Source organism: Equus przewalskii, chromosome 15 (assembly GCF_037783145.1).
Source record: "Equus przewalskii isolate Varuska chromosome 15, EquPr2, whole genome shotgun sequence".
Classification (NCBI taxonomy): Eukaryota; Metazoa; Chordata; class Mammalia; order Perissodactyla; family Equidae; genus Equus; species Equus przewalskii.
In genome coordinates, this window is record NC_091845.1 from 20,369,684 (window position 1) to 20,385,664 (window position 15,981).

The 15,981-nt window shown below is 38.3% G+C and overlaps 1 protein-coding gene across 7 annotated transcripts in view; it reads left to right on the forward strand.

Annotated features, from left to right (window-relative positions):
- FOXP1 (forkhead box P1) overlaps positions 1–15,981 on the forward strand; it is a 412,016-nt gene that overhangs the window by 84,489 nt on the left and 311,546 nt on the right. For 5 of the 7 annotated variants that reach the window (XM_070576788.1, XM_070576797.1, XM_070576800.1 and 2 more), the window contains one exon: positions 10,987–11,047. The gene's annotated coding sequence lies outside the window, so the exon portion shown is untranslated. Of the gene's footprint in view, positions 1–4,753; positions 5,020–10,986; positions 11,048–15,981 lie in introns of those variants that run through there. The other 2 variants (XM_008520226.2, XM_070576794.1) reach the window with 1 other exon arrangement.

Below are 15,981 nucleotides of genomic sequence, written 5' to 3' on the forward strand. Positions count from 1 at the left end.
TCTTTGAGAGACTGTCATCTGGCTCCAGCTGTGCTAACCTAGGCCTGCCTGGTAGGCAGCCACGAGTTGTGTCTGCCAACTGGTGGCCAGACACTAGTGCAGGCTTAAGCAATTAGCGGAATCCCTCACCCGGTGGCTGGATTCGCTGTGTGTGTCCTAAGATTGCCACTACTGTCCAGACCCAGAGCCTCTGTGGTCCCAGGCAGAAACACCCAGGAGGGAACTGAAAATTAGCCCCTCGAGAAACTAGGCAAAGCCTTCTTATCCTGGAACATGGAGAGGGATGCAGGGGAGGTGGAAAACCACTGTCAGCAAGAAAACAGAAGTAAACCAGACGTGGCCCTGCTGAACAAGTCTTGATTCTGACCGAGAGTGCTTGCTTGATGTAGAATGCCTGCCTCCAGCAGGCTCCTGCAGGAAAGCAGAGGGTGGCCTTGGCCCGGGAGGGTATCTCTTCCCCGGTTGTTATGATTTTTAATCGTTGCCCCTTTGTGAGATCCATTTGTGATCATCTATATCGATTTTACCCAGAGATTTCCATTAAAAGTCTTCATTCCCACCTTTGAAAGCAATTGGATACCTACAGATGTGCCATAACTTTTCAAATATCTATTATATCTTCCTGCTCAAATAAGTATATAAATAAATAAAATGCTTCAGCCTACCTATGTGTGGAAGATTTTTTTATAAACTGTTGAGTTTCTGATTTAATGTACCAGGTAGGCTCTGCTACCATATGGGGAAATAATGATTTTGATCATCCATTGTCCAGGAAGCTCCTGACACTGTAGTAAGTTGCTCAGTAAACGTAGAATGAGCCAAATAAGGGAAAATTCCAATGGGCATGCTAACTTGCAAAGGTGGTGATTAAAAATGAGTGCAGTTATTTCAAATAATAAGTGGGGGGATCGACCCACAATTTAGAGCAAAGAGAAAAAAATGTAAAGGTTTAATGGGAATAATTTTAGGATTCATTTTTCAGATGTCCGCATCTAGTGTCTGATTATAACAGAAAACACAAGATGGTAGAGATTAAGGTTTTGAAGGGAGCTTCTCTTGAGCCTAAACAGATATATATCCATGTGGGGACATCTTTATCACCATGAAGTACTTAGTAGTGGTTTTTCAAAAAAGTCCCACTCTGAATAAGGAACGACGACAAAAAAATCGTTAAGTGGGGAAAAATGTTAAGATACTAGTTTATGTGTAAAAACCAACTTTTGCATTCTAAGTGCATTGTGTAAATTTGCCATGCAGGAAACATAAGTGAAGCCATTTGGTTTTGTGGCACTGGTGTGGGCTGGATAAGGGGGTGGGGGATCAAGTTGAGGCATTGATATAGTATGAGGAGAGCCAGATGGTTGCACTGCACATCTTTTGTGTTCTTGTTTGCTTCTTAAAGCAGTTGCAGAATTTTGCCCTTGGCGATATTTTCCTCGTGCTTGCACGTTCTGCTACGAATTTGCTTTTGTCAGAGTACTTTGAAAGAAAAGCCTTGCTCTAAAAAAAAAAATTTTTTTTTCTACTTACGTTATAAACTTGCGAAGTCAACAGTGTGTTCATAAAAATATTTTTTAAATGTTAAGTATGTTAGTAAATAGCGGGATGATCAGATTTTCCTTTTTGTTAGCACAGTGATTTCAACCATATTTTATGTCAATTCAGAGAGAGATTTTTGCAAAATTATGAATGTGGAATTGATGATAGATGGATGGAAGGAAATAGAACAGATTCAGTGTTATTCTAGTAGCAATGAGGCTTATCTGATTAGAGATTTTAACTTTTTCTGTTACTTATAGCAGGTCCCCAGGTTGTATTTTACCTCTTGTATTTTATCAGCAAGTCTGACTTGGTGATATTTAAGTTATAAGCAAGGGTGCTTTGGGGTAGGTTGGTGGGTTTATGCCTGTGTGTTTGGTTGGCATTTATTACAACTGTTTATCACACCATCATTGAAATTTATATTTATTTCCTACTAAAAGCAGATTATATTTTGCGATCACCAGTGGCAAGGGATATTTAAGATGTTCTAACTGCATGTAAGGGATGATATTTTATCACTGAATGCTTTTAATAAGGAATTGCTTTGGAGCTATTTTTCTTCCCGTCGTAATGGAATGCTTCAGAATAATTTAATGTCCTTTTCTCAGTCCCAGTTTATCTCTTTTTCCTTTGCTCAAAAGAGAGAAGAGCACAAATGTAGGATTGTTGGGCGCTGGTTTATTCTCCTGTCGTGCACAGATTTCCAGTTTTAGTTGGAACCTGCAGTCCCTGATGAGAAAACAGGAAACTTAGAGTCCTAACCTTATTGAAATCTCTGCCTGGTTTAGTCACAAGTCTGAGGCAACTCCTTCCAATAATGAAGCCATTGTACGCATCATATCTGATCAGTTCTTGAAATGTTTTAGTAAGTCTATCTTACAACATTATAAGAAGATAATCAGCAGCCTTAGAAGGTCCCCATCTGGACTGTAGAGTTCTTTTACTGAAAGATGTTTTGCCTTTTTGAGATAGCTCTCGCGTTTCATCATCTGTTCCGCCGAGATGAAGTGCATATGAAAAGTCAGTGACTCTGAATCCATCTGTTGTTATTATTTTCCACTGATAATTGGCTTGAACAATGAAATGTCTGTGTCTGCAGCCTTTGAAACTGTACACCCTGTTTATTTTCTGGAGGTCTCACTGCAACTACTCCCCCCGCCCCGTTTTTCCCCCCTTCATTCTCTCTCAAGCTTACAGCGAGTGGCGCTTGTGTGAGGATGACATCTTTGACTCTGTGCATCAGTATGTGTCACTCAGCATCCAAAGCTTGCATACGGATTTTTGTCACAATCCCTATGTCTGTGCCATTTGCTCCAGGATCCAGCACTCTTGCAGCAAGGAGCTTGGCTGGGCTGCGATGCATGGATCCCTTACCTGGATTGTCGTCTTTATTTCACTGTCCTCATTAAAATATTAATTTAGAGCACAGTATCTAATACCTATGGAATTAGATACTACCTATAATTGTATAATATATTCAGTTGCATCCAGGTTTGCATGATACAGAGCATTAATATTGGATTCCACTAACAGCACTTCCATTAGCTTGTTCAACCAGTATGAGATATAGATGAGCTGGGAAGCATAACTACCCGCCAGAACTGCCAAAACAGTCATTAGAAGCTCCATTGGGATGGACAAAGGCTTTTTCACAGTGATGTACTGATTAAATTTTGTTCTATGGTTTATTTGCATCAAGGTTAGATCACTATCGTCTATAGAGGTGGGTTATCGAACACTTCATATGGAAGGTCATTTCAAGATGAAATAATGAACAGAATAGGCATCTTTAGTTTCTGTGGGAACCCCTCTTAGACAACCTGTGTTTATTCTTTGTGGCTTTGGGAATCTTTTGATTTTGTTTCCCTTTTCTCCATGTTATGCTATAACATATGTTTGAGATGGGCTTTTTCGTTTGTTTGTAAATTCTTTTTTTTACTTTTCAGTAATATTCTTTTGCTTTTGTGGCAGAATGATTTAGCCAGAAAGCAGTGTTGTGCTAATAAAGTAAAACTTGCTTTCGAAATGGAAAGCCGCCTTATTTCCCTTGGCTAGCCTAATTGTCGGACATTTCTCTGAGGCAGTGAAGGATCTGTGACCTCCTCTTTTTAGTCCAAGTAATAAGGTAGACGCATCCTATAGAATAGCAGGGCTGGGTTTGCCCCCAAAGTACTATGCGGCATTAGAAGGAAGTAGACAAACATAATCTTATTTATGTTTCAATCGAAATCATTTAATACTGCAAAAGTTATTAAAAAATAATTAAGTTACTAAGACCAACATGTAGCTGGAACATACAGTGAGAGGTTAGAGGTGAGGGTGAGTTGACTCCATAAGCTGAGAGAAGGCGGTAGCGAATTCCTAGCCCCTGCCTAGCCTGTTCTTCCCCTTGCTTAAATTCCTCGGTTCTGAGGACAAATTATGTTGAGGTATGGCATATTTTCTGCCGAAACAGAGAAAATTGTTGACTGTAATTATGTTATTTAATTGAAATTATAAGTGGTTGAGGCCACTCAGTTAAAAGCATCCTTTCTAATATATGGATAATGTTTCTAAATGAGTGGTCATGGATTGATGACATTTGAAAGGCAAGCATTTGGGATGTGTTTTTGGAAGACTCAAATTATTTTCCTTAAATCATTAGTGAATGAAAGAGAGTAAAGTGGCATTTTTTCGGTTTATTCTCTTTTATTAGATATGGGTGAATCTTATATGTGTGAGTGTATATATACATGTGTATGTGTGTACATACATGTACATGTGTGTCTATATTTTATATATGTAAATTTTTATACATAGATAAAATAGATCTTTCCATGGGTCCAGACTTATAAGAATCGTTTTATAATGTGGCAAAGCAGAGAAACAAGAGGTATGTCTCTGACCTGAAATTGTGGTTGAAAAATGTGATTGTTTAAAACTCTCGTTGAATGTTAGAGATCTAAATGCAAGCTGCGTACAACTGCACTGAGGTGTCTCCCCACCAAGTTCTTTTTGGAGTAGCTGGAGATACAACAATAGCACCATATCCCCCTCCTCCCCAAACCTCCCCCACCCAGGAGTGAGTTCTTAATTACAAATGAATGCAATTCATTTTAATTGTTATTATAGCAACATAACATTTAACTGTCTCCTGTGTAGTCCTTGTCCCCTGGAACAGGCAGTGTCTCCTGTCAGAGAGAGGACAGGTAGAAGGCACAGCGGGCGTCTGATTGAGCCAGTTATTCATTTGCTGAGTGTTTGTGTTTATGCAAAGGGGCCTCTTCCTGCATATTTAATCTAGAGTAAGGCAGTGGCTTTTGTTGTGTTTAGCCCACATACCTTCAGTCCTTCCTCACACTGCCGCCAGCCTGGGAGCCCTGAGAGCCCGCAGGCTTCCAAGCGCCTGTAGTTTCTCCCTGACAAACTCTCAACTTTCTTCCGTTGTGTGAAAATTGCCTCTCCGGCCCCCAAGCTTTCCTTCCTCACCATGAACGGGTAAGTGTGTGCGAAGCCAAGGCTGATACTTTTGTTTCATTTTCCAAATGTTGAGAGTCTACTTTGCTGCTCTTCTGGGCGCCTCCTGCCCGCGGTCCAGTGCCTGGGCCGTTGTCAGTTGCTGGCTAGTTGAAATGGACAAGTACAGGTGCCTCTTCGGAAATGTTGGCTGAATTTTGGACTGGCAGAGAGAGGTTCTTGGGAACTGGGGAGAAGAAAAAAGAAAAGAGAGGGAGAGAGAGAACAGCTTTATTATTCTTTGTCCTAACAAATCCTGTTTTGTAACTATCCTGGAGATAATGCTGCCATTGTTTGCTAAAAGCCTTCGAACAGTGTGCACGACCGAACTGTAAGAAAGCAGTGAAACTCTGCTGCTGTATTGTCTAGAGCCGGGCCAGGGTCCTCCCCGAAGGTCTGTGCCGGAATAGGAAGGGTTTTCTTCAGTGGAAATCGAATCGTCTCTTCATTGATATTAATAGCACACTAGAGATGTTGGCCATGATGCTCAGAGAGGCGGGCGGGAGGGAAGGAAATCTGATCTTGCTGGGGGGAAGATGACAGCCTCTTGGCCCCATGGTGGAGGTTGAGGAGACGTCCATCCAGGCTCAGCCTGCATAATGGCATCCTGGCTTAACTGTTTGCTCTAGGAATTTTAATCTTGAGCTGTTTGTTTTACTATCTGGGGTCTTGGTATTTTTCGTTCCTGTACTGTTTCTCGAAAGCACCATATTCAGGGTCTAATCCAGTCTTTTTAAAAAGTGAATTAAAAAAATAAAAAGACTCAGAGAAATTGATGCACTGTGCATTGAGATCGTTCTGGGGTAGAATGGTAGAATTCTGCTTTCTTTTAGAGTGTTATAATTTCAAAAATGAATAGGCACAATTAAGAAGGATGAGCCATCCAAGAAAGATATGTCCCCTATATGTAAGGATATTGCAGGAGGTAGGAATTGTGTCCAAGGTCTAAAAGAAGGAGTTTTTATCACCAGTTAACTGTTGCCTCTGGTTGAGTAACTCTTTTCAACAGAAGAGTGTGCTGTTCCCCCACAGGTTGGAAACAGAATTTAAATAAAATTTCATCAACCTTATTAAAATATGTGGGGATTTGGGTCTTCTTGGGTACAAATCAGTCTAGAGACTTAGAAGCATTTATTAACAGTGAGACTGCTGAAGGTTTTTAATAATAAAATTACAAATATCCTATCTAATGGTAAGTATATGACTTTTATACTCAGTTTTTAAGGGGAAAAATACTTTTTTTTATGAGGAAAAGTAACTCCGTCGGAGCACCTTCTGTGATTAGTGCTATTGTATTCTTAAATTTTGATTGATAGAGATAATAGTTTTCACTTAAAAATACAGACAGGTACTTTAACTTTCCATGACAATAGCTATTTGCATTTCTTTTATCTTTTTGTTTAACATTTGTGGGGGTTGGGATGGATTTGATTATTAACTCTTATTGCACACTAAAGGTAAATCTAAAACAAAGGCTTTGTTAGAGCTTCAAAGAGAAAACAGCAAATATTGTTTTTAGGTTTCAACATTTAAAGGCTGTTAAAGGATACCTATAAAATATTTTCACATGACCATGACCGGGGTTTTACTTTTCTGTAAGGTAAGAGAGGGTGTTTTTTTTTTTCTGAGTGAGATGGCCCAATGTGGAGTGGCTGGGGGCTGCCAGCCTGAAGTAATTTCACGGGCAAGCCTGGGCTGAGGTTGCCTGCACCACTTGGCTTACTTTATTTATAGTGTTTTAGATTTTTCTTACTAGAATGGACTCCAAAGTTAGGCCCTATGATTTGGTGAGGGTCCCAGCGGGTGAGGAAAAAGGAAATGAGATGTAACTTGCTGCAATACAAGGGACATTGAGGAACGAGGAATACAAAGTGGAGGATGTCTTTGATAGAAATAAAAGAAACGTAGTGTTTGTAAACCAGCAAGCCTGGGTGATGTCCACTGTCGCCTCTGTGCCCAGGGGCCTGAAGGCACACCAGTTTCCTTTTCTCTCTTTCCTCTCCAATTTTCTTTCTTCCTTCTTTTCCTTTTTTTCGCTCTTTTTTTGCTCTCCCTAGTTCTTCTTCTTTCTTTTCTTTCTTCGATCCCTCCCTCCTTCCTTTTTCTTTTTGTAAAGGTGACTTACCATTTGAATTTATTAGGGCATAGAAAAAAACACTTTGGGGTTGATTTCTGAGTGGATTTTCTTATCTTGAACGCAGAAAATGAAGTGACCCTTGTATTATAGGTTTTCAGCCAAATTTGTGTTGATACGCTTCTGTTTTTCTAGGAAATCTTTGAAAAGCAGGGCATGAAAGCCCATGTGAGTTGAGATTCACTAGTTAAAGAGACAGCAATCTCTTGGTAATGGACCCACTTAGTCCTCTTTTTTCGAATGAAGTATCCGGTATTTGATTGGAATATGTTGGCGTATTGGGAGTTTGAACCATGTTCCTGGACTTTGAGAGAAGGGATCTTCTAGCCAGAGATCAGCTCCTGCACTGCCACCATCATCATGGGCAGAAGCTGGCGCGGCTCGTCTTTGCATCCACAGGGACACTGACGCACAGTAGGTTCTCAGCCGGCATTTGTTGGACTGAAGGTTGAGATGAAACATGTCAGCCATCCTTCACTGTCCCTTTTGTGTAATTGTGTAAAGTGAAATATGATGCAGAAATCCTGAAGCAAATCGTTTGCTTTAGCTGCCCTGAAAGGAAACGGGGCAATAATTTTAGTGGGAAAAATAGAGTATATATTGTTCCTTTTCAGTCTTGTGGAATAAATCCCATCTCCACATTTACCTGTAACTGGTTCCAACTAGGCCATACCAGTTGGCACTATACATTATTTATCACACAGCTTAAATTGGGGGCAAAATATACCCATAGAAAGTGTAACATTGAAGCACCATAGTAACTTAAGAGGTCTACAGAGTAAAATTCCTAATAGGGGGCAGAGGGATTGGGGAGGCAGAGGAAGAGAAAGGGGGCACAGCTGAAGTTTGATGTCTTGGTCAAGATCTTAATGGTCAACAAATAGCTTTAGGTAAATAACACTGTTGCAAACAGTAGAGGAGAGGCCACACACGGGACAATTCTAGTGCTGACAGAATCTTAACTGTATAGAGAATGACATAAAGGAAAATAAATAATTTCTATTTACCGTATCCCTGGCTCACTTTTAAAACCTAAAACCCATAGGAAACTTAAGAAAGAAAGAGAGAAAAAGAAAAAAAAATGAAATTCATATGGTGGCAGAATTTTTTTTTCAAGAAAGACAAGTGGGCTGGAGGGAAATATTTTTCTTTTATCTTCTTTTCTTGTTTCAACTTTAAAGCTTTACATATTCATTTGATTTTAGTTTTGGCACTTGTGCTGCCAGTAAGCATTCAGGTAAATAGCTGATGCACTTGATAAGTAAAAGTGATTGTTTAAAATAGTAGCAAGTACAGTTTTGGAAAGGGAAGTTTTATACTTTGGAAAAAATGAAATGCAGCTTTTTCTCCTTGTTGTTGATTTCTGATTCTTCTAGGCTAGTTGTGATGCAGACTCAGGCCCCAGTACTATTCTCTAATTTTCTTGTCTATTGTATTGACACATTTCACTTAATTTAGCATGATAGCAAACAGCTGTTGAACTATTAATCTTTTTCTCAGCAAAGCTAGAAAAATATCTTTTAGATTACTTTGCTAATGTATACTAAAAGCTAAAATCAACAGAAATAAATTAATGAGTGGTCAAATGTGCATATGCATTAAAATTTATGGAACTTGAAAATGGAGGAAAATATGGTTTGTATCCCACTGCCAATTTTTTATGTATAAGTAAAAATTAAATGTAGCCAATTTTGTATTCCTTTCATAATTGTAAGTTGGAGGGTCAGTTGCATAATTTTGTTATTATTAATTATTTTTCCCCCTAGGGAAAAATTATGCTTGTAAAATCTGTGAGGGTGAACCAGCTTGTATTTTTGCTCTGTATTCCCTTCCATACTGTACTGTGTATATAGGTGAGTACAGAAACAGGCCCAGTACTTACCTGAAAATGTTCTGCAGGTTTGAGTACAGTGCTAGAGATAACTTTATTCAAAGGAGACATTTTCAGCAGTTTTTTTTTTTTCTTAAATTAAATTTTAATAAGGTCCAGTTGTTTGCCAGCTATATGATAGCAATCTCATCTGCATTGCAAAGTCTAACACTGTATAGATCTGACTGCCAAACATGCAAAAATAGACGCAACTCAATAGATAAACATGAAAATTAGTTTAGAGTGCACACATTGGAGAACAGCTCGAGTAAAAAGGAGGGAGAAGGGTCATTCTTGCCTTGAATTGAGTAGGGTCTGCCAGAGTTCACTTACTTTCCATTTAAGATTGGATGAGTGGTGGAGATGGAAATTTCTGGTGTGTAAGATTCTGCTGTGCCTTGTATCTCATGAGCTCGTCTTATTTGTGTGGAGTGGGGCTGCTCTGCGGATCTCCACATTACCTTGAGGACCCGACCATTGCTGCTGTCTGTTTTCCTTTCACCATTTGCGCTGTAACAGAGTTCTCACCACTGGAGAAACCAATCCTGGGGACACTCATCAGCAGTAAAGCGCACGATTTTCATTTTCTATTTGAATTGTTTTGTGTAAAAACAAAAAGGTTTTGGGCAGGTTGCAAAATAGTAATTTTAAGTCCCAGAGCTAGGGTTTTCCCCCACCCAAATGGTGAACATTTATGGTGAAAACCTCCAATTTCCTCTTACAGTAAACATGAAAATTATGATTTCACTCAGAGCTGCATTTTTTTCCAATCTTAATGGCAAGAATCTGCATACACTTGCTTGTGGAAATGTCATAAATTGGCCTCAGATCAATTCCTCAAAGATAGTACACACCGAAGTGCCACTTTCAAATTTTTAGCCCTAGTGAAATAAGATTTAACTCTTCTCAGTGATGTTTGCCTTTCCACGTTCAGGGCCGACAGCAGAGGGATAAGCAGGGATAGATTCTGTATAAAATTAAAACCACTTCATTACATATTGTTCTGAAAAGTGAACAAGAGGATATTAGCATTTTAGTAAAATGATGATATGATTTCACCATCTTAAAAAAAGTTATATGAGCATTTGGTCAATTGATGTGGAATGAATCCTATACCCCGTTAGTAACTTGATCTAAATTAATAAACAAATGTTTTTCTTTTCACTTGTGCCATATGTTGATCCCAGTTACATGGGCAGAAAGAGGCAGCTTGTAATGTTTCTTAAAGGATTACACACTGTTTTGCATAAGAGAGGATGCAGATGCAGGAGTAGATGTGGGGTAAAACATGTTCCATGCTTTCTTTGTGTTTTAGGAAGCTTGATTTCAATTGTTTATTTCATCTGACAAGAACCATTTTTATTTAACTGAGTAGATCTGGTAGATATATGCTAAGTGGAAAACATTCTGTGAACAGCTTTCACCAACCGATTAACGCCCCCCACCCTTCCTCAAACTGAAAATTGTGGTGTTTTATTCATTTTGAAAGGTCCAGAATGGCAGAAAGCATCTTGTCTACAAGAGCTCTCCTCCGAAGGGGAAAAAAATAAGCCTCTGCTTTAATGAAATTAGAGATGTTGTGGATGTTAACCAAACAGAGACACATTCAAGTAGCAGTCTGGTTTCAAAAAACAAAGGCATATGAGTCACATATTATTCCACATGAAAATAAATTGATAGACGGCAAGATGAGAAAAAGTTCATACGTAAAATTTGAAGTGTCTCACCTCTACTTTTTCCATCCGAGTTGTTTTTGTTGTCTTGAAGAGCTCAGAGGCATGCGATCCAGATAAGTGAAGGTCTTAGGACTTTATTAACTCTGAAAGTAATTTGCCATTAACTATAATTGAGTTCTTTTGTTGTTTTTCTTGCATCTATCCCAGGCAAATGGGTGGTTGCTCCTTTCTCTTGACATTCAGATTTTGATGTTCTCTTTTGTTTTCAGGGTAAGAAGTGACCTTTTGAGGTGACTATAACTGAAGATTGCTTTACAGAAGCCAAAAAAGGTAAATGCAAATATGGTTAGTGAAATGATATCTAGGGCTTTATCACCTTCTGGACATTGTAATTCTGTTCTTTTCCCATCTGAGTATTTATCAAATGTACGTGTATTTGTGTATCAGTATGTATATAGCATGTTTTTGGAGGTCTTCAAGGAAAAGATTGCCGTTAAAAAATGATCCACGGCATCACATTTTTCCCCCAAATATTATCAAACTTTTCCCTTCTTTGCTGAAGCTGAATTTTTTTTGGTTGTTGACTTGGTAGGTTTAAAGTTAGAAAGGAATATTCACATCACACAAGTGGTGATTCATAAAATTAACTTGCTGCAAACAAGAGTAACATGTCAGTGTTCTGTGCTGGAGTGGTGTCATCCGATTGATGTTCATCTCGTGGCTTTATAATCACCTTCCTTCAGAAATTAATAGTCAGACACCATAGCAACACGCCACATTGATGTAACTGCTGAGTGGCGTGGGGCACATCCCTGTGATGTCAGCGCCAGGCTGCCTAGCTATCTCGACCTTGCTTGAGAATCAAATGAGTACTTGATTTTAAAATTAGAAGTTTTCAGAAAGACTAATGTGGCTTGATGAATTAAAGCTAGATTAAATTTTCTCAAATTCACTGTGGAGAGGGGGGACAAAAAACCTCTCTGGTTAAAATGATATGGATGCTACAGATTTTCTTGGTTCCAAAAGTCTCTTTCTGGTGAGGGCAGTGGTCATGTTACTCAAGTTAATCTTGCAGGTCATTTTAATGTCTGATGTTTCTCAAGCAGCATCTTCATTTTATTTTTGAGTTCTCGCCAATAATAGTTCAATTTGATTTAGTAGATTAGTGTGTGTTTTGAAACAGGTTACTTGCTGGTCTGGTTGCACAAAACCTTTGCTGAAATCTTACTAAATTAAAGTTTATGAATTTGTAAGATACTGACTTCTTACTCTTTAGTTGAACAAGGTTTTTTTTGTGAAACTTTCATAATGTGAAGATTATTAGATCAGTTTTGTTTTTAATCTCACCCAGGGTTTCTGGGTTCCAGATCTCACTATAACGGTATAGATTCGTTTTGATAGTTGCATTCTGGCACATTTGATTTGGGCCAAAAAACTCAACTTGCCTCATTTCACCATCTTTGTTGTTTAAATTTAACCTTTGTGGGAAGCAGCCGATTGTCCTCCAGAGAGGATAGTCCCTTTCCGATGTCCCAGCATGGAAGGGTTCATCAGTAACTGGGGTCATCAAGACACAGCATGACTTTTGGCAAAGCTCTTCCCTTTGCTGAGACTCACTTTCCCAATCTTAAAAATTAAGGCTTAGTCTATTTCAGGGATCTGCAGACTTTTTCTGTAAAGGGCCGTACAGTCCATATTTTCTGTTTTGTGGGCCATTCAGTCTCTGCCACAGCTACTCAGCTCAGCTGCAAGTTGTGTCTCTTGGTCTCGATGATCTCTGCGAGATCTCAGTCTAAGATGTTCCCATGCAAAGCTGGGCCAGGTGTTCAACTCATCTTTTGCTGTTAGCAAAGGTTTCTGGTGAAGCTAAAAGTTAGGATTCAACAAAGCTGGAAAGTGGTTGAAAAGATGAAGCATTCAGCTTGAGAGTTGTGCTATTCCTGCAGCTCCAAATAAGGGCTTCATTTGTGGGTTTTTATTGTTTTCTTTGGAATCACCCATAAGCATGAATTATTTTTCTTCTGACTTGATGTCTTTATAATGTCCACGCTTATACCCGTGACCTGAAAGTGAACACGTTTGAATTTGCGTGATGTGATTTTTCCCAATTCTGTGATATTGTTCAGAGTTAAAAATATGAGTCAAGGGCAAGTTTAAAAAAAAGAGTTTCCAGGAATTTGTCATTAGTGTTGACTAAGAGAGGTGGTCTGTAGGGAGAAAAAAGTGCTTGCTTGTTTTTATAATTACTTTTTTTTATAATTAAAATTTTATAATTTATTTTTTATAATTACTGTCAAGGACACGGGGGTCTATCATATTTTACAATATCCCACAGATAAGGAACTCCTTGTCAAATTTCAGAAACATAGAAAAATTTGGTCCTTCTGATGCCTCATTCATGACACAAAGGAAACTGAATAACAAATTCATATAGTTTTTCTTTTTGACTTGACTACTAGGAAGCTCAGAGTAAGAGGTTTTGCTCAATCTCTGTAGTTTTTTTCAACTTCAGCTTTTTGTCGTTGACATATTTTTAAGTAAACTTCATTTTTTTCCTATCCCTAATTAACATTTATTATTTAACTTATTTTCTTCTGCAATATCAGTTCCATTTGTATTTTGACTCTCATTTCAAATTTCTTTTAGAATTGTTAAGGTATATAGACTCAAATAAATAATAAATTATATGTTAGTTTTTACATTTTAATAAGCTCAAGGATCCTTCAAAAACTAATCCTTATATATCTTGATCTGTTATATATAAATGAAAAGAAGGTTTGTTAAAAATATAAAATCGAAAAAAGAGGGCCAGCCCCGTGGCCAAGTGGTTAAGTTTGTGCCCTCTGCTTCAGTGGCCTGGGGTTTCGCCAGTTCAAATCCTGGGCGTGGACATGGCACCGCTCATTAAGCTATGCTGAGGCGGCATCCTACATGCCACAACTGGAGGGACCCACAACTGAAAATACACAGCTATATACTGGGGGGCTTTGGGGAGAAAAAGGAAAAAAAAAATCCAAAAAAGATATATAAAATGGATAGAATGGTTAGTGTTTCTTTTTAGTGAACAAACCATAAACAAAGAGAAGATTGTGCTATCCAGTGATGGTCAAGAAACCAGCACTGCCTTCCACCCGACAAGAAGGATGTAGATTTCAGACGCCAGGAGCTTCTCAGTAAATGCCATGCCCAAATTTGAAATCTGGGAATCATTAACAGTCAGCATAGATGCAAACAAATATGCCTACATTGGCACTATTGGAACAACTGGTTATGTGCATAAAAGTGGCCAGGCAAATTCAGAAAACCAGATGAAGTCATTTTTCAAATTTAGATTCAAAGGTCTGAAGAATCATAAGTAACAGTCATCATACTTGGTAGTGATATAACAATTTTCTTCCAAGTAGATCTGAGCACTCTACAAAATGGGTCTGGTTGCTGGCATTCCTGAGAGGTAGCTGGCAATTATTATAATCCCCACTTTACAAACTGGGAAAGTGGTCCCACAGATGGTTAACTTACCCAGGGTCAAGTAGAATGTCAAGACTGGAGCTGAAAAGACAACTTGCTCTGGTCACAATTATATCGATGTCATTCTATCGTGGCTGCCTTGGTTTGGTGATTGGATAAAGGTTTATGTGTCATTTTCTCCCTGCTTCCCCCCACCGTGGGCAATTCCCCCACATGTATTTTTGCTTAAAGTTAAGTCCAATTTATAAAATTCATTGTCTTGTGTTTAATTCTAAATGGCATTGAGAATTGATGGTAGTCATCAAGTATATATAGGTTATAATTAAATAGTTACTTTTAAATAATAGGCATCTTCAAGCTTCACATTTTATGTATTGGCTCTAATGTTTTTTTTTTTATATAGTCAACTTATTTGTGAGAAAGTTAAAAGACAATCTAAAAGAAAGTGTAATCATTCTAATTTTTCTCCTATTCCCAATTTGAGCTATTTTTTGTTAGATCAAAGAGTTAATAATGCATCCTTATTGATTCTACTCATTGTGTCTTAAATATTACAAATTATTTCTTGGTTACAAATAAAGGTAAAAATGCCTATTCAGCCATTTAAAATATATTCATTGGTTCTTTTGAAAGGATATATTTATGTGGTTTAAATATTTACTTAATGACAATATTCTGAGTTATATCCATTCAAAATGACCTCTTTATAGCATTCAGCATTTGAATTATGTGACTATTAATTCATGAAGTTCTTATGAGGACACTAGAAGAGAGTGTCTTCATTGAGTGACCGGATGACCACATTGGCTAAAATGACTAGTCAGTTGGTTCCGTTAAGCGTCGAAATCCTTCCTGCACCTCCCTCGCCCCCACCACACGCACACGCATAACACCCCTATGCCTGGATTGTAACAGTCAAGGTAAAGACTAGGCTGATGTAGCATAGAGACCCCAACATCCAATGGCTTAATTAAAACAGAAGTTTACTTCTCTCTCGTATAACAGTATGGCCAGTCTAGCTTGACTGAGCAGATTCTTTCCCTCTTGCACTCTCCTGCTTTGGGGCTTTGTCCTTGTCCACATGGTTGAAGCACAGTGAAGAAGTCTAAGGCAAGCAATTTTCTTTGAAGGAAATGAGTTAAAAATTGCACACATCGCATCGATTGACATTTAATTGGTAAGATTATGGTCAGATGGTCACGAGAAGCTGCAGTGGCTACTGGGAAATGTCTCTAGCTGGGTGGCCAGGAGCATGGAAGAATTGGAGAGTAGATTTAAGGAGACAGAACACAACAACTTAATTGGTTGAAGTACCCCAATCCAATAATTTCATTCATTTATTCATTTATACATACAATTATACATACAAACTTAATTCCTGTTGCAGATATTTATTGATGATTGTGTGCGAAGTGCTAGAATCATAGCACTACATATGGACATGATCTCGTTCCTTACTGAGTATATATTGTAGAGGGAAGACAGACATTGTGAATGATTATGGTGACAAGTGTCAGGAAGGGCAAATATTGGTTGCTTTGAGAAAGTGTTCTATAATGAGGAGAACAAGGTATCCAGGATTTATGCATTTTAGCATTATATGGAAACTATGTTAGATTAACTTGATTTTTTTGTTTTCTTTCATGCCAATGCTGTTGTGAATGTTACCAAGCAAGTTAATTGTTTTGCTAAGAGCTTTAATAAGGTGTAATTCACACACAATACAATTCACCCATTTAAAGTGTACTGTTCAGTGGTTTTTACTATACTCACAGAGTTTGCAACCCTTATCACAA